The 20,155-nt window shown below is 38.0% G+C and overlaps 1 long non-coding RNA gene across 1 annotated transcript in view; it reads right to left on the bottom strand.

Moving 5' to 3' along the window:
* Positions 1–441: 441 nt before the first annotated feature.
* LOC106088107 (uncharacterized) overlaps positions 442–20,155 on the bottom strand; it is a 133,615-nt gene continuing 113,901 nt past the window's right edge. The window contains exons 4-5 of the long non-coding RNA XR_009398076.1: positions 6,928–7,315; positions 442–523 (exon numbers count right to left, since the gene is read on the bottom strand). This is a non-coding gene — a long non-coding RNA (uncharacterized LOC106088107). The remainder of the gene's footprint in view (positions 524–6,927; positions 7,316–20,155) is intronic.

Below are 20,155 nucleotides of genomic sequence, written 5' to 3'. Positions count from 1 at the left end.
TCCTGTAGTACTTACAAAGAAGTTAGAGCGAAAACGCCTGTCAACGAAATCAATACCACACTTACCAAGTTCGACTCCTTGTCACATGTATGTTTTGTCCATGCAACTACAATTAATTCCATCGTTAACACATGTTTTGGAAGTTGTGTCGATGGCTTTGTATGCCTAGATGACGCACAGTGGGATAGAATAAAAAAAATTTGTAAAAAAATCTGCCATTTGAGGAAAGGATTGAGATAATTGAGTAGTTAGAGCTGAGGTTTTATAGAGATCAGGTGCAAAATTTCAAGGCCCTAGGTGGGCCGGGCGCCTCTGGGCAGGGTTCTAAAGTTGATCACCTTGGCATTTTGAAAAATTGTTCGGACTGTCAAATATTCATCTACTCTCCGATTTCCATTTTTTCTGAATAGTGCTCAATTTGAATTTTCGTTTTTGTTATATTGGATTTATTTCCCTTATTTTTGTTTTCACCCCTTCAATCCACTCAAATTCATTCCAGAAATTAAGGAAAATTTGCAATTTTCTGAAAACGGAAACTCAACTTGAAAAATTTGTAAGACAAAAATATAAAATGATATCCAAATAATTTTTTTGCCCGAATTTTTTCACAAAAGTATCCAAAGTAAGCATTACGAGAAAATGTGGATTTCAAATCGTAGTTTTTTAGGAAATTTGCTGTGGAAGCTATGAATATTGTTTGGGGAAAAGAAAAAAATTCTTGGGTTAAGGGGACATATGAAGGAAAAAAAACCTAAACCCTAATGCAGGTCTGGGCTTTGTATTTAGAAAACTTGTGGGGTTTTCCAATTTTTTGATAAAAAAAAAAATTGGCTATTATAAAGTAAGTTGAAATATTTTATTAAAACTTCACTTAAAATGAATCTTCAAATTGTCCTCTTTACAAAAATTATGGTTTTCAAGCTAATTTGCCACAAAAGACTAATCAATCAAAATTCTTATTCTTGTGACTAACATATGAAATAACCACTTTCTTTACATTTTTGACTTAAAAATGTATAACTTTTAACTGAATTATCAGATGTGGGCACTTTTTGCAGCAAAATCGTTTTAAATTTTATAGTATTGATCATGCATCAAAATGAAAATCAAACCACAAATGCCCTGGTAAACTCGGTCAAAATTCCAAAAAAAAAAAATAAAAATTAATGATTGAATATGCAAATGATTAGATTTTTCATTACCCTTTATAGTTTCATTTTCACAAAATTTTGGATTTTAGGGCAATGCAGTTTAATCCATTTTGAATAAAAGTCATGTTAATAAACAAGCAAACCCAATAAGCTAATGGAGAGTACCGAAAAGAAAGGGGCATAAAGAAATCAAAATACCTAATGTGCAAGCGATGGCGATGATTTTTGTTTTTTTGGTTTAATTTTGCGCGTTAACCTTTTTCTGAACTAATTTCTTGCCGTAATACAGCCGTTCGTGATAATGAGTTTAAGCATCATTCACATGTCCCTGATCAAAGAATAGAGGCAAACCACCAACGTGCCTTTAACGAATATTTATATATGAACCCAAAAATCAGGGAAAACTAAGGAGGGAAGACTCGGTGTCAGCATTTTCAAAGACAGCCCACCATTCTATTTATCTTAACGGCCATCTTTGTGTGTGTGTGTGTGTGTGTGGGAATTTCATTAGCATCCTCGCCTTCGATTAGTGTTCATGTGCATCACATAGAAAAAAAATTTTATGTCTTTTCCCTTTTGCTACATTGGCCTTCATACATCATCAAAGTTCATATGTAACATTTCTTCTCTTCGGACATCTTTAGGTCAGACTGAATGTTGTACGGTTCCATATAAGCTCACATGCGGAGTTTTCTCATGTTACCCTCAAGGCTGCGTTTTTTTTTTTCAATGAACAAATTTCGGCCTGTTGTTGGCGAAGGATGATGAGGTTGGAAAGGAGGAGACTTTGCCTTTGCTTGTTGGCCTAAAAATAGATTGCCATTTTGTTCTATGGATTTCATGGGAGCGGGCGACATTGTAACAACGCATCATCTATGTCATATCCTTTTTTATATGCCTACATGCAAAATTAACGAGATGGACGATATATGGCCGTAGACATTGTAGCCAACGATACCCAGTAAACAAACCCACATTAAAAAGACAGTATCTGGAAGTTCTGCCTAAAGGTCGGGTTTAAGTTGAAAGTCTTTCTGGGAAGTTGAATATCTCAATGTAACCTTTCAAGCTACATGCCTCTTTATGGCAGCATGACTTAGGTTTGCGTGTTAATGTATAAATGGCCATGTCGCGCTGAAAACTTTTGCTGTGCTCACTCTATGTGATAAATGTCACTGACGATGCTCTTGCAAATGTTTTTCTTGTATGCTCGTTCTATTTTTCTCATTCGCACTATCTCTCTAGTTCACCATCTAGAGAAGGAATAGTAAAAAACCAACGTACTGTCTGTCATGATGGCCTAAAGGGTTGCACCTATTGACGGACAAGTGACAAATACCACACTTTCAGTTTTTTCCAGCGTTTCATTGTTTGGTCGCCACACACACACACACACACACACTGGCTGCTTGTTTCATATCTCCCCGCACCCATAATGATGGCTGCTCTTGGTTTTTTGTTTTCCATTTTTGTGGATGTCAACCTCTGAAGGACTCATTTGGGAGGAATATGCTTTGGCAAGCACTTCGTGCCGGGCTGTATAACCCACTTGAGTCGATGGCATGGTTTAGTTTACATTGAATATGCACATATTTAAAACAACAATAATAACAATAACAACGACAACAAAGAATAAACCCCCAACAAAGAAAGGCGTTTAAAACAATACCACAATGCACTTTGTTGTTTTCTAGGGCGTATGAGCAACACAATGTCACTGCAAGGCTTGCCATCTGGGGCGTATGATGTGTGCGTCTCTAATTGCCATTAATCATACGCATGAGGGCACGCGGAAAGCACGATGACTCCCGTGCATGCAGAATTAATTTTGGCTAATTCTATTCACATTTAATGTGGTGTATGAGTGTAGTTTTCAGCACCATACAAGAAGGCGCAAGTGCAATTTCAAATGGCATAAAAAAAGTTGAATTTCCTTCTGCATGCTCTTTACCTCATCATTCGAAGCTTGTGACAGACTTTTTATTTGAAGGTGCACTACGACGTTATGTGTACATGATGATTTGTGTACATTTGGATAGTTGCAATAGCATTTGTATTCTTAAATCGAATCCTGGCGAGAACTTCATGAAAATGTTCAGCGGTGGATATCCCTCCTAATGCTGGCGACATTTGGGAGGTACTGTACCATTTGGTATGTCGGCCATGTTAAAACTTCTCCACAAAGAGATGTCGCACTGCGGCAAGGGGTTCGGACTCGGCTATAAAAAGAAGGCTCCTTATCATTGAGCTTAAACTTGAATGGAATGTTCATGGGCAAATTTGCATTGCATCTAAATCTAGACCGATATTGATGAAATTTTGTAGACATATTGGGACGGCAAAGAAAATTTTGTGGATTCTACAGCCTTAAAAGTGCATATCGGATAAAATATATATTGGGTGCTATATGTAAATCTCGTCCGATTTTGATTAAATTTTGCACACGTCTTAGGATATCAAATGAAACATCTCACGCCAAATTTTGTAAAGATCGGACCAAAAATCGGATGAAAATATATACAGGAGCTATATCTAAATCTGAACCGATTTCGGTGCAATATCGCACATGCATTGGGACGTCAAATAAAGCGAAATGTTTTATTTTAGGCAAAATTTTGTAAAGATCGGACCAAAATTGTGACTACTTAAGCCTAAAAGACTATATCGGATGAAAGTTTCGTAGGGGAGCTATATCTAAATCTGATCCGATTTTGTTCAAAATCAAAGGCCCCCCTATTATCCGATTTCGCTGAAATTTTACGGAATGACCTATGTTAAGCTTTTGGACATCCGTGCTCTATATGGTTCAGTTCGGTCTATATTGTGATATAGCTGCCATATTGACCAATATTCTGTTTAAACAACTTGAATAGTGAATATTATTTATTAGACCACTCGACATCCGTGCCAAGTTTGGTCTAAATCGGACCATATTTAAATATAGCTGCAATTGGTTAAAAATTGTTGCATTTTTCCGGATAATGACGAAAGGTGGTTAATCCCAAGTTCAGCCCAGCCGAACTTAATGCCTTTTATCCATTTGTAATCCACAACAACCTTCATTAATGGGAAGTATCTGTGCAAAATTTCAAGCGGCAAGCTCCTCACATCCGACCGCTGTCGTGATTTTGACAGACAGACGCACGGGCAGACATAACTGAACTGACTCAGTATATCGAGACGGTCAAGAATTTATATACTTTATTGTCAATATTTCGAGGTGTTACAAACGGAATGACTAGATTATTATTCCCTCTATGCTTTAATATTGGGTACAAAACAAGACGCGCTGAAACAGTGCTTAACGCTCTAGGTATCTATTTTTGTGGTCTAATTGAGCAGGCTTAACCATTATTTGAAGGCTATCACTTTCTGTGACCCTTTTTGACACTTTTTACGAATTTTGTTATTTTGTCTGGATATGGTTACAAACTAAGAAATACAAGAAATTTTGTCGAAATTTTGATTCTGTAAGAAGTATGGTCAAACGTTGGTTAATGTTTGATCAAACTTTTTATAGAAATTGTTTTTAAAAATTTGAACTTTTTCATTTTTAAGTTTTTTTGACAATTAGGGCGAAGACCGTTAAATTTCACAATTTTCGTTTGTATCTCTTTCGAGACGAGCTTAATGATCGCAAAAGCCAGAGATCGCGACACACACCAACCACTATGGGACGCGTTTCGTCAATACAACTTCCAACAGATGCACAGAATCATGTGCTTACCAAGTTATTTTTTGCAGACAAAAAATCTGTCATTACACGAAAACACATGCATTGGGAAAAGTACAGCTAATAGACAGGGTTGTCGAGCGTGGTTAATGTGGTATTTGTATCATTGAGGCGTTTTCGCAATAAATTCGATACAAATGCAACATACCAACGCACGGCCCTTGAAGCCATCACACCTAATATGGTTGAAAAAGACTTCTTACCAAAGACGAAACGCTTCCCATAGTGGTTGGTGTGTGTTGCGATCTCTGGCTTTCCTTTTCCATTTGCAAAGGAAATCACCCATTATTGAGCTCGTCTCGAAAGAGAAACAAACAAAATTTTTTACTTTTATTTTCAAATTTTAAGCTGAAGTAAAATGTTACTCACTTACTTTTACTTTTCAATTCGATTTTTTTACAAATATACGGTTTTTTTACAAATATACGGTTTAAGAGTCCCTTTTAGTTGCCTACTTATTACTGTTGAGAGCGAAAATCATTGATCTGCTGTCTGAATTTAGGCGTGCTTATAAAATCATTACACTAGACATTATCTTATTTGATAACCCTCATCGCTACATTTTCTCATTAGATGATAATGGGAATTAAATATCTACGCATGTTTTGTCTTTGAATGAGTTCCTATCTCGTTTGTTGGTAAATGGTTTGGTTCGTGTCAACCAATGTTAATACAGCCAAATATTGGAGATAAAGAGGGCTCAAACTCAAAGATAGGTTATATATTTTACAAAATTACTCTTCCCTACTCCCTTTATCTCTCTAACACTCTCGTTTTATGCCCACCAACATGGGATAGAGTGTGTGTTCATTTTGACATGCCGTTGGCAAGACATTGAAATATGGTTTTCCGATGAATTACAAAGTATATACGTGTTTATTATTGATCGTCGTAAAATTCTAGACGATTTTACGATGTTGTCGTGTCTGTCTGTTCATTTGTCTTGTCCAATCACGCTATAGCTGTCGGAAAGTGAGATATAGCTGCCATTGAACCTATCTAATGATTAAGGGCCATAAGCCCATAACAGGGAGGTACACTTATTAGCCGACAGGGGTTACACTCAGAGAAATTTGTCAGTAAAAAAAAAGCAAACAGAAAGCCTCCTGAAAATGGAGCAGTAGTAATTTTTTGCTAAAACAGCAAACTTTTGCTGCTGTCTGCAGATGTTATTGTCATATTAAATTTTAACATTTAATTTTTTAGCCATATAGCGTACATATTTTTCCAATTTTATTTCATTTGATATTTTTTTTTACGATTTTAAATAATAGCACACAAAATAACTACTAAAATCATATTTATGCTTTCAAACTAAAAATGTTTGCTCAAAGTTGGCAAAAATGTGAACTAGTGTGTAGAAAATAACCAAAATATTTGTATGGCTTCATTCAAAAGTACATTTTTAATATAATATCAGCAGGCTGTGTTTGCTGATATCAGCAGACTAAATTCTCTGGGTGTAGGATACCCGAAACGAGTATAGTTCACATCAGACCATATTTAGATATAGCTTCCATATAGGCTGATCTACCGACTTAACGTCTTAAACCCATTAAAGGCGCACTTGTTATCCGATTTCCCTTAAATCTGGAACAGAGAGACCTCTTAGACCCCTTAACAAAAGGTTAATGGTCTAGATCGGACACGGTTGCTGTAAAGACCGATTTTCCGTTTTAGGGTCTTGATCCCATAAATAGCCGATTTCGATGAAATTTGAAAATTTCATTTTAAAAGGCTTGTCGGTATCTGAATTAAATTTGATACAAATCAGCCCCTACTTATATATAGTAACGTTGTTTTAAAACAGGATTGCAAAATATATCCATGGTGATGAGTATCCACAGTTCCGCACAGCCGAACTTGAATATCACATGAATAATAGTCAATGATTTCAATTGTGCGCAATCCATTGTGCTCACAATAACACACAAAAACGCACACATTTGAAAATTTTAACTTGATTAAGCGCATCAATCATAACGATGAACTAAATGTGATATGGAAAATATTTCAAATGTAATGAACGACATAAAGACTTACCTCACAGCAGTTGTGGCTCCTCTTCGCAGATAATTAAGCACTGAAATATAATTGGATATCGATGCGAAGTACTTCTTGCTTTGTAACGATGCATGGAGTTTTATTGACTTTTAAAGGCAAATTAACACCTCCAATATTAAAATTATCAGCTCTTGATTGTTATGTGTACACTTTTTACACCTTTATTGCCCCATTGATTTGTTTTTCTCACTTTATTCAAAAAGTTGAAGTAGCGAGATCATGCCGCTATGACTACAGGCATATTGTGAATATTGTCGGTCAGCTGTTGACAGTTTGAGGGGCATTGAGTCACACAACAGTATAATGACATGTCGTAGTGTGCAATTGGCGTTGATGAAGAGTTGCCATATTGTTAGTTTGATTTGTTCTGGAATAAAAGAAAAAACAGAATATAGGTTACATAGAGATACTCAAGGGTCGCCAAAAACTTCTTTTCTAACTAAAATACAGCTGGTTTGCCATTTCATAATCAAAAGCCTTTCTCATAATTGGAGAGCGGCAAATATACAAATGAATATTTTGATTGGAGCTTCGAAAAAATTTTTGAAAACACCGACATTGTTTGTATTCAACGAAAGCACATTGAAAGAAAGCGAAATTAGTGTGGCACATTTTGTCAAGGTAAAAATGTTTGCACTTTTCCCTCTCTATGCTCATTTTGAGTACAGAGAGGGACAGAGAGGGCTAATAGCTGACAGATCCTTGTGGCCCGGCACCCAGAACAGGTGAATTTTAAACTATTCAGCCATCTCGTTAAGAGACTTGCGACAGTTGATGGTTTTTGAATTCCGAAATACGTTATTCGGGGATTTAATGGCTGCCTGGCTGTTTGAGAAAATACAAAGGGAAATAAATCCAGCCTATTTAACAAATAAATAAACGCTTTCAAATCCCACTGCATTGATGCGTTTGAATATAAGGAGAAAGTGGAAATTGTTTAAAAAATTTTTAACGCTTAGCAATTAAATGTAATTTAAACAATTCTTGAATACCATACTGTAAATTAAATTCAAGCTAGATTTTCTGTTGCAATTTCCATCATATTAACCGAATAAAAATGTTGGGAAAATTGGTCGTCGTCATTGTAGCCACATTTTCATATGGAAGGGGCGATCTTCGTCAAGTTCCTCTCTCTGAAACTCTCCTCTCGATACCGCTGATCGTCCGAAACTGCCGTTGAAACTACTCCGTACGGAACATTTCACTATCCACAACCTTTGGACGTTCCCGGTAGCTCGCAGCTAAGCTTCTCGTGACAGCAATGAACACCACACAGATCGGCTCTCAATGTTCCAGCCTGTGTGGTGCTCACAGCTATTCCGTGTCGTGTGGGACAATTGGTGTTAATGAGTGATGGAACAAATTTTGTTATCGTTATATTTCATTGTAAAGACAAAACCGAAGTATATAAACTTTATAACAATCATCGAAAATACATAGCTCTGAAAACATTTTCCAATCTTTATAATTATGTTTATGCTGTCTTGTCAGTATTTGTCCGTTCGTTGTCCCGAAATTTTAGTCCTTGTCCCCAAAAATCCCCAATTTTCTTTTTTATTTTCACAAAAAAAAAAAACTGTTCCAAACCGATTTTTATAAATTAATAACTCAATATTTGTTTGTACTTCTATTTAAATGTTGTTAATTATTTCTCAGAAAAATGTGCGTCATACTAACATGAGAAGGCATGGATTTTGTATTATAATAATCGCTCTCACTCATCTTCGTTTTAACACCATAATATCCCACTCGAAAGGGATTCAAGGGAAAAGTCGTGCCTTGCCTGCGCTTTGATCCAAAATAAGGTTTGTATGAATACAATGAGTGAGTCTCCCTGCTATGTTTATATGGGTGTTTGTGGGCAAATGACATCTCTCAGATGTGGTATTTTTTTCTCAACTTTGAATTTCTTTCTTAAGTTTTCCCCTACTCATAAGGTTTGTCTTTTGTTAAAAAAAAAATTGGTTTGGTCGCGACAGTATTTACTGCTAGTCAAGTGTACTGAAGATATATTCCAGTACCATAAACGATAACCGTCGACGTACTTTGCCCATGGTGTTAAGTATAAGAACTAAATTACCTTAAGAAGAACGGTTTAACCTGACAGATTTAACAACCGTTTAAATCTTCAAATAAAATTTTAATTTAAAAATGTTCAACATTAAAAGTTTTAAGATTTTCGCATGATGTTGGTAAAAATTAAAACATTTAAGATAACCGAGGAGATAAAAACCTCATGTTATCATCTTGCTAACACTTATCAATTGCCAACTGTTTATCAACTATGAAATAAAATCAGCAAACAAAAATACTAACAGCTATAAAACCACTTGTTGTTAACGGAATTAGATGGGATACTAACGCAAAGGCAATCCATGTCTGGTAATACCAGTTGGTTTTATCACACAACAATGTCTGTCGTCATGGTCGACCTCTCCTATGAAACAAGTGCAGCATCCAGTCTTACAATTGCAGTAAAATGTTCAACTAACGCCATAGTAAAATGTCAACAAAGCCCACTCCATAACTCATCGTCTCCCGAACGTACCACCATCCATTTAGGTGCCGGCATACCTTGCATTTGATCGCCATTCTCCACTATTTGAGTTAAAGGTGTTTTGCAAGTTTCAATCGCATTGCCAGTCGGTTATCTTCTATGGGTTTCGATAAATTCAGTGATCATACCCCAAACCCCAAAAAAAGTGTGCTCTTATATATCTAAACCAAGAAATGGCTTGTGAAGCTTTTAAATATGTAGTCGATAGTTTCAAGGCAAAAAAGCAAGGATACGATGTGATGATTCCAAATTCCTAGAAAGATAAAATCGTTAAAGCGCGCTCAATTTGGCAAAATACTTTCCAGCTACAGTCTAAAATTCCCAAGTAATCAATTAACTTCAACGTGGACCCAATAACGGATACAGGTAAAAGCAGACCCCTTTTATGTATTCTGGAATTTTAGCACGATTCTATACTTCTTAGAGAAACTGAAGTTGATACAAATGTTTGCTGGTTGCCAATAACAATTGAACGGCTTTGTTTTAGCGTGCCATGTAATGGAGAACTTGATTTTGACACTGACTGCCATAGTACAAGCCGGCCCCACCCCTTCCTCTGGTGTCATCCCGCCAATGGCTACATTGTTGTGTGCAAGCACCTATTTAATGACGCAGCTGTGGTTGTTGTAACAACGCATTGCTCCCTTTCTGCCGTTCTATAAGCAAAATATGACTTGGCAACTGAGCAACAAAGGTAAGTGGGTTAACATAAGGATGGATTTCATTTGTTGGTGCCACCCTAGGACCACCATTGCATTTTCTTGCTTCAACCCATGCCTAAGTGATGTGCAGTTCCTTTCAATTTTGATTTTCGCATAATAACTACTGTGACGATCTAACTATGCTAATAACGTGTTAATGGATATCGACAATGTAGGCCAGGAGAATGGAAGATAATAACTCCTATCCAGATTCGTCTATATAGACAGGCTTTGCTATTTACCATAGATGAGTTGTTAGCTCTTTTGACATTGACAAATATACTCGTATTGACGAAATACTTCTTTGCTGCTCGAATTGACGTTTTAGCAAAGTTTAACTAGAGATCTATAAACAGGCCAATACCTATACATTCTAGAATTACTGCCCACAAAGCTAAACACACTCTAAATTCTGACGATGTAATTGTTCAGAGTTAATTTCGCTCATTTCCTCTGTGCATATATTGCTGCCGATTAGATGTTAGTGGCCGCAAGTATAAAGCCATCACGTACCCCGTCAAAGGCCAAGCTCTCTTTGCAAACATATTCTGTAAGACATAACCCGCTGCCAAGTCGAGCTGTTTGACAAAGCTCAAAGTCCAAAGACGCCAAAATGAATGTAACTCTGGTGCGATCAATACTCGTTACAATTTCCAGTTTCGGTCGCTGGCTTGCAACAAAAGAGCTGCTGTGACAACGTCTATGGCCAATCAACTTTGAGCAACCGCAATGGCAAATAACGTCCGAATGTGTGGACAGTTTTCATAAACCCGAAAGTCTTGCTGCCATGCTGCACGAGTTTGGAAAAGAGATCAAATCGTGACTGTTTTGTGTAGCCAATCTGGAAATATGACGTTTGGAAAACACCTCGATTCAAATCGATTCGTCGCTTGAGCCAACATCTATGAGCAACAACCATAATGCGGGAAACGTGCAACGCGGCAGCCAAGCAATGCCTCGTGATATTTGAGGAACATTTAGACAATCATGCCATTGGCACTTGGCGCGTTTTGTTGCGTATTTTACGGCAACTTGGAAATGTTGTTCGCACTGCCATAATCGTTTCAAACTTTACACTGAACTTCAAAACAAGGTGCGCATGCGCCACACGGCACCCGGGGCAAAACATTGACACATTATGCATCATCACAAGTGATTCATTGTTCGCAGGCTGGGCATAATACACAAAGAACATCCGAATTGATGGGAACTTCTCACACAATTCACCCCATTTCAGACCAGCGACAGTTGTTACAGAATCTACTCCGATACAATGAATTAATGTGCTCAGTGGCACTCAACACGATGATCAATCATCAGAAACTCGCATCGATGTAACAGGCGTTAGCCTAAACAAACAAACATCGGCGGAGCATGCTGCGGCAATTAAATCAAACTGGAAAAACGCCCCGCCAACAAAACAACTAAGCAGGCAGACTATCAGTCATGCAGCCCAGCAAGCCAACCAGTTATACTCCGTAGTGCATTCGCGTTTTATTTTCCTTTAATTTGGAATTTTGACTGCATTTCATTTGTCTGCTCCGCCATCGATGCTTTTCACTTTCGAACGCGAATATGAAGATAAACAACGCACATCGTCGAATGCCAAATCTGCCGCAAATTAAACAGCAAAACATGAAAATGTTACAATTTCATTCATTCGTTCATTTGTTTGTTTTTTTCCATTCAGTTGGCCATCCGCTCACCCCCTCCCACAATGCTGGCGCTGGAGCTGATGCGGGGTTTGGGATTGCTGCTGTTGGCGTGCAAGTGCACAACATTTTGCAGTCGGAGCTGATTAATGCCATTACCAGCTGGAGGAGCTAGAAAATCGCATGAATGCAGATGCCAGTGCGAATATTGGTCCGTGACGATGATCCAAAAATTATAATCGTTTGACATATCACACAAAGACTTTCGCTTTGGCTTTGGGGAGGCAGCAACTAAGTTCAGCCATCCACCGAATGGCGAAACCAATTCAATTCAGTCTCCAGATGGATTGGGGTGGCAATGACCGCAGTGGAATCGTTGCTTAGCCCCATTAAAGCGTTGTCGAGTTTTCCCAATACAACAAAGCTAATTGCAGACGGGGTGTTTCCTTTCTCTCTGGCAAGAGGAAGCCAGTCACCGCATGCAACATCCTTGTTGAACTTTGGTGAACGGACAAAATAGCACTTGACAGCGCTATATCGCCACAAAGAGACGACTGCAATTCATAGATTAAGATGGCCCAATTGGGACACAGAACGCATTTCACAGCAACGTCCCACACTAATTCGGCGACTTTGTAAAACTTACCTAAATAAGTGTAGTTCTGGAGCAACCTTATCCTTACTAGGCTATTAGTTGGGCCCTTTTATAATTGACCCAATTTTAAATTGCTCAGCACTATTTGATATGAGAGAAATTGTTATAATTTCTCAGTGAGACATGCAACACAGGGACTTCATTGTAGCTATAAACAAGTAAAAACTGTGTTAAGTTCGGCCTGGCCTACTTGAGAACCCACCACTATGGATTCCATATAAAATGTACACAAATGAACTAAGTTGAAGGGCACATTTGTGCATTACGTACAAAGTTTCTGCCAAATCAGCCAAAAATTAAAGCTTCTTGGGGTCGAAGAAGAATAATCAGGAGATCGATTAACAGGGGAGCTATATTAGGGTATACATCGATTGAGTCCATACTTACCAAAGGATGTTGAAAGTCATAACAGAACACTACCTGCAAAACTTCACCCATATCGGCTAACAATTGCTGCTTCCCGAGAGGGGCTAAGGATTTCAAATCGCGAGATCGGTTCATAAGGGGGCTATAACAGGATATAAACCAATTTGGATTATAATATATTCAGATCTGAACCGAAAAGGCCCATGGGCAATCCCCAATGACCTACAACAATAAAAAGAAGAAGTAGCTGTGCAAAATTTCGAACGGATAGCTTTATGCGTTCGACCGATTTCCACAGGCGCATCATTATTTCAAGGTGCTACAATCGGAGTGACTAGATTAGGGAAGTTTTTTATTAAGAGTCTGTTTATTGATATTGAACGATAAATCGAATCAAAATCATTTTATTTTTATTGGTATGCGTAGTCCAAACCAACTATCAAGTGGCTGATTTTGATATTGGCTTCGCATATTGATAGCTCTTTCGATTTTAACAAACACGCTTTTACATGGTAATGTTTGCAATGCCGATCGAAAAGGTCTTCGTTTCGAAGGAGTTATATAAAACGAAATTAGCGTTTTTTCAGCCCAAACAAGTGTCAATGTTGAAGATAAGCAAAACGGCGATAAGAGATTTCCAATAGCATCAAATGTTTCTACATTTTTAATTATGCAAAAATGTAATATTTGCGGAACCGTAAAGCATTCCCCGTTCTCCAAGATAGCATAGTACGCCAACTTTGATACGAGTGTCTTCTGACCAGAAAGTTCTTCCATACGTACACTCAGAAAAATGCTTATCGTAAGTGTGAGTTTGTTATATAATATATGCATGTTAGTTCATTAATTTTACTCACTACAGTTGGGTTAGGTTGAAAAGAGAGTGCAGATAATAATCCTAAGCCAGAAATCGGCTTGTTGTGCGCTCTTAAAACGGAAACGTATCCTCGACAAAGAAAATTTTATGTTAGGAATTCCGTGCTACTTACAAAATCCTTAATTGTTTTCTATACCACTCGCCTAAGTTGTTTCATGTCTGGTATCGGGTCCCCACCTAATTACCGGTGTCTTTAAGCCGCAAAAGCCGGGCAATCACATAGGAAGTGCTCCAACGTCTCATCATCTTTCCCACATGCCCTATGCATGCTAGCACTTGCCGCACCGATTTTGCACAAGTAAGTTCATAGTGCTATGTGTCCCATAAGCTATACTGACCGCCGTCTTACATCCTTTCAGTTATAGCCTCGTTCTCCCGCAATCCGGATCACCCCATAGGATTTTCGCCGTCCTACTGACTGTTTCACTGTAACACTGTGGGTAAAAACAAACCCAACTTATCATGAGTATAGATGAAAATGTTTAAAACTCGGGTGGACTAAGTGATTTTACTTCAACGATTTTTTTTTGGAATAAAAATATCAAACATGTGTAAAAGCATATCATCGTTGACGAAAAATTTTTTGAAATTGTCAATATAACTAAAATTTTCAATCTATTTCTTGAATTCACAATTAACATGTTCGGAATTAAGAACAACTTATTATAGGTTAGTTATTGTTGAACTAAAATTTAATCTGAAGGATTGTAGCTTTATTTCATCCAAAAATATATTTTAATTGTGTTGGTCTGCCCACACATACGCGTAATTTTGAAGTAACCAAATAATAAAAAATCATTTTGCTTGCCTGAGATTCGAACTCAAGACGTTTGTATTGTAAAGCAGAATCACATGCTCTGTGCCATAAACTTCCCTCCCATTTATGGCAAAGTGCTACTTTAAGTTTTACTCTCTTCCACTGGTCTATCAATAGAATATGTTAAACCATAAACAAAAAAGCATGACCCTCTTAACTGAAAAAAAAGTTAGAAAATGTTGTTGTTGTAGCCACATTTGCATGTGGAGGTGGCGATTCTCGCCAAGCTCTTATAGGTGAGCAAACTTGTTCCGGTCTATATGACCGATCGACGCGGGAACATGATGGCCATTTAAAGGCGCCAATAACTCGCCTCGTCGTATTGAGCATCATAGGCAATCAGTATTTAAGCAAGAGCCGGTGTCACACGGCCTCTCACTGAGACTCCACTCGATACCGCTGATTGTCCGCGATTGTAGTTGCAGATACTCCGTATGGAACATTACACTACCCGCATCCTGTGGATGCGCCCGGTATCTCCCAGCTAAGCTACTCGACATAACGAAGAACACCATACCGATTGGAGCTCAAAGTTCCAGCCTGTGTGATGCTCATAGTTATTACGTGCCGGGAGAGTTAGAAAATGTTTCACTTTTGTGTTGTGAGCAAATATTGAAAGGGGAAAATAGCATCAGATTCAAACAATAGTGATGTGGATTAATGCGTTGAGCGCCTGCTTTGTAAACAGAAGTTTCTTGGTTGAGCTCTCGGCTGTGACAAAAACTAGAGTTTTATTTAATTTATAATTGAAAGGTTTCATATTAAATTTGTCCACTTCAAAACAGCTTGACGATTAAGAGCGTGGGGGAGAGAGACAAGCGGAACTAAATGTGTTGTACCCCTCCGAAGAGTTCGAAAATAACTATTTTTCAAAAATTTTACCTTTCAGTTTCTAAGCTTACTAGTTCATATTTTACTTGTGGGAAGTTAAAAGTGAACTAGTACTATGTAGAAACAATTGCATAACTGTTAAACTCAATGTTGAACTCCTAACGAGCATTCAATCTTTAGCGCTATATGAAGATCAATTTTGCTCAAATTTAGCCATTTTAACTAGTGTGGGAGTTCAAAATTTTTTGAGTGAAGATCAACATTAGGATATGAGGGAGCCACATAAACACATATGATACCTGTTCCTACGATATATACCTACCTAGAACAGAGACTTTCTGGGTTTATATCCAACAATATTTTTCAGCAGCCCACCGCCTCAGTCGGCAGTATGGTCTGCTATAAATTTCCCATATGAAAAATCTTTCGCCACTTGGCGGTAAGTGACCGAACAAAGTATTTTTTCGTTGCCTTGTTTTTGTTAGCAAAGTCACCCTATAATTGTGTGTTTGGCTACCTATTAGCGAAGCTGGATTTCATTGTGCTATTTTAGACTAAAGAATGGCTTTCGTGGTTCGTTAGCTTAAAGAATGATCAGATCGTTATATTGGCAAAACAACATTCTATTCATTTAACGACAACTAGTATTTGTTCACCTGCTGCACAACATAAATGTGAATAGAAGTTAATTGTCTTGAGATCGTTTTGCTAGCTCACTCTTTTTCTCCAAGTGCATTAATTTTTACATAACACAACACTTCAAACGTTAATTGTCCATTTATTTTATGATGTTTCGGCATGCTCATTATGCACTTTGAGACAAAGTAGGACATTGCAATTTCGAAATTTGGTTATGTTTGCTTGTGCCCGATGGCACCCCCGCAAAAAGCGTGTTATCATCGAAAGCTGTTTGTTTTGTGATGACATCGAGCACGACACATCTTTTCAATAGACTTAAAAGTGTTGCAAAAGCCACACTTCTCTCCGGTACGCGCTATGCCCTGCACCGAAGATGGTGCACATCCGTCATCATGCAAAGAGCATTGTCACGATATTTCTCTGCGAATTCTTAATTAACAATTTTATTTTACCATAAAGCAAACAAACAGCGACGAAGCAACAAGGCAAACAAACAACCCAAAACCAACAGCAGCATTGACGGGTCCAATAGCATCACAGTAGTATAGCCGTGAGTTGACTTCTTCGAAGAATTGACTAGTGCGTCTCGCCCAAGCCAATGTAAGTCATCACTCATGCTCTATTGGATAAGTGAATGTTGCTGAAGAAAGCGCATGAGTTAAGCAGACAATTACTAAGAATCATGGCCAAGAACCATCAACCTCCACCATCAAGGGTTGCCAGAAAAAATTTATCGAAATAACATCACCAAATAAGGGGTTTCTCCAAAAATGAAACGGAAAATATTGTTTTCAGAATTATAAAAGAAAGAAAGCGAGGCAGTAACTTTATGAATTACATGCATTAGGGAATATGTTTTAATTAGATCGACGCTAAAGAAGCCGTCATGCCATTAATATGCATATTTTGGTCATTAGAATTGCGTTTAGAAATTTAAAACTTTGATGTGTCGAGACATTTGCAAAAACGGACAGTCATAACAGTGCTGACGGGTCTAAAAAGGTTTCCGGTTCCAATTAAAAAATTATTAAAAGAACTTAGTGCCTAAACCATTAACATTTTTTTCTTTTTGTCACTCGATTCGTTCGCCAATTCAATAAAAACAACTGTTATCCCTCTATAAAATTAGCTGTTTTCAATGAATTGGCAATCAAACTGAGTGACAAAAAGAAAAAAAGTTAGTTGTATTGGTCATATTGTTTAATTGAAAATGATTTCATTTTCAATCACATTTTATATAAAAACTTTTTTGAAATTCAATTTAAAAAAATTATTGAACCAATTTTTTAATTGAAAATTTCAAAAATTTCCACTACGATCGTAATTGAATTGAATTAAAAACAATTATTGAATCAATTAATTTTTTAATTGAACATTGCCAACATTTCAGTCACAATCGTAATTGAAAAAAATCCTGACTCAATTAAAAAATGGTTGATTCAATTAATTTCTTAATTAATTTGTTCGTGATATTTTTTTCTGTGTACCTGAATTCGGGCAAATCGGCTGAAAATTGTCGTCAATTTGTAAATTGGGTGATACGTATATTTGAGAGCTTTGTCTAAATCTGAACCGATTTTTTTTTAATTTAATAGCATTTGGCCATGTCTGCCCGTCCGTCTGTCAAAATCACGATAACGTTCCAACGAATAAAGATACCGAATTGAAATTTTGCACAGATACTATTTATTGATAGACGTCATCGGGGATTGCGAATGGGCCATATCGGTTTAGGTTTGGATATAGCCTCGATCATAAGCATAGGGAGGCCTCTGGGAGGTGATGTGAGCACCTCTCCAAAAAGTTTTATTGCGTTGATTTCAGTTAAATTTGGATTTATTGCCAAATACATGGATTTTATTGGCATAGTGCATAGAAGAGTTCAAATCTGTCTATAAACTAATATACCTCCCACATAAACCGATCTCCCAATTAGTCTGCTGCGGCCCCTTAGCTTAGGCAGAAAAGAACACATACCCCCTTCAACTAAGTTCATTTGCGGAAATTTTAAGCAGAATCCAAGGAGGTGGGATCACAAGATTTGGGCCCGACACCTTTTCACTTCTTTTCCTCTAAATACCTTCTTTCCCCGTCAGAAACTGTTTTTCTCTTACCTCCGAAATTCGAACTTACTTGAGGATTTAATTTATGAGGTATGAGGTCTACCACTGTTCCTCCAGTAGAAAGGTCCAATGACGTCTCCATACTGGAGCAAAAGACCCAAGCATAATGTTATCCTCGATCTTGCTGCATTTTCATAGAATTTAAATGAAAACATGTATCTGGGGCTGAACAAAATACCGTCAGATGTTTTGAGTTCAATCGAAAATAACGCACGAGTATATGCTGCTGTGTTTGCACAAAATTGATGGATTTGTTTATCACTTTTGGTATTTCAAATTTTTGTTTATTAAAAAACAAAAAAAAAAAGATAATTCATTTCTCAACGCTTATGTTGCGACAGCAGCGAATTGATGGCAACAGATATCATTGATCGAATTCAGTTTCTCTTTTGTTTGCCCAAGACATACGAGTAGACTCTGCCAGAGATGGATGCAGCCATCGATTCGATATAATTTGGAAACAATCGAAACAAAGCAGATCCCATGCCGCACATCGGAAGCATGGGCTGGCAACCCTCCACATCTCTTAGACAATTGGATGTCTTCGTTGTCTTGGAGCCCCTTAGTCGGTCCAATGACGAGTTGATGTCATCATAAGCCCCCGCCAAACATATGACTGCTCCGCACCAGTATTAGGTAATTTTTCTTTGATGGCAGACGAACAATGGGACCCGTCATAAGCCCCCATCGGCCCGCTACGAATGTTCTTTCACATATTGCCTGCTCTTGCCATGGGGCAGCGGAGAAACTTTCAAATGTTTTGGTTTCTCTTTCGTTAGACAATCATCTGTAAAATTGCAAGTAACCAAACACTTCAAATCGATTAAAGCGTTCGCAAGCTGATAAAAATGCAATAAATGAAAAAAAAAAAAGATTTTAGACAAAAGAATCTCTGATTGGAAGAAGAAGACCATCCAGAGTCTGAGACAGCGAAAGTTATTCACATGGGCTGTAAAGAAGAAAGCGCGGCCACACCGCCAAGCCAGCGCGATGGCATCGATTGCTAAATCCATTAACCGTAACTGCTGACCCAAATTGTCGATTATTTTACTATCAAAACGTAATCGAACAAAATATTTATCAACGGCGGCCCAATGTCTCCATGCGACGCGCAGTGCACATCTGGCCGAATGAATGGCCGGCTACCAGCCCTCACTGCCCACCACCACCTCACAATTGTTGATTGTCAATTGTTGGGTGCTTTGTGAACTGGGTGATTGCTCTTAAAGGCATCAGACATCGTGACATCTATGGCCAATTCCGCCACTTCTGGCTTAAATAGCCGACACATAAGGCATGTTCGGCGTGATTTGGATGTCGCCAATTACGTTAACGTCTGTCTCATTAATTGCACCCGAAGAAAAACATCAGCTTTGCTTTCGTCGCATAGCGTGACTAATGCGATTTGGCAGCTCACAAATCACAGGCGAATAGCATCCAATTGTGTGGTATGTAGGTGTTGGAAGACTCGGAGGCAAATGGACACGCATGACTATTTTTTGCCCGAGTGTAAGCCCATGGCCGCAGAACATTAAGCCAAGACCCACCCACAATGAAAGTGTTTTTATATGTGCAAAAAATAAGAATTTTACGTGGACGAAAGATTTATTCGCTCCTTGTTGGGCAGCTGCCAATGCCTCTCTGCTGGTCAGTGTGGTGTGTCTCTTTAAAATGGGAAACAAAACCGGCTTTTGTTCATTCTGACACGTCATTTAAATAAATTATAGCAGATTAAACACTCTCATGTCCATTTTGCCTGCCCCTTCTCGTTTGACGACGCAACCCATGGCCTGCCCCGCACACACAGCAATGACAGTTATCCACTCTGCTCCACTTGTCTGCCATACATCTCCGGCAGTTGTCGGCTTCTACATCTCACGTCTGTCTCATATCAATTCAGTTCAGCTCAGTTCAGAGGCACACAACCAACACCTTATCAAAACCGCAAAGTAAGCGCACTACAAAAGAAAAGGCATTTCCATCATGGAC

Source organism: Stomoxys calcitrans, chromosome 4 (assembly GCF_963082655.1).
Source record: "Stomoxys calcitrans chromosome 4, idStoCalc2.1, whole genome shotgun sequence".
Taxonomy (NCBI): Eukaryota; Metazoa; Arthropoda; class Insecta; order Diptera; family Muscidae; genus Stomoxys; species Stomoxys calcitrans.
This window is presented reverse-complemented; position numbering and strand designations above follow the sequence as displayed.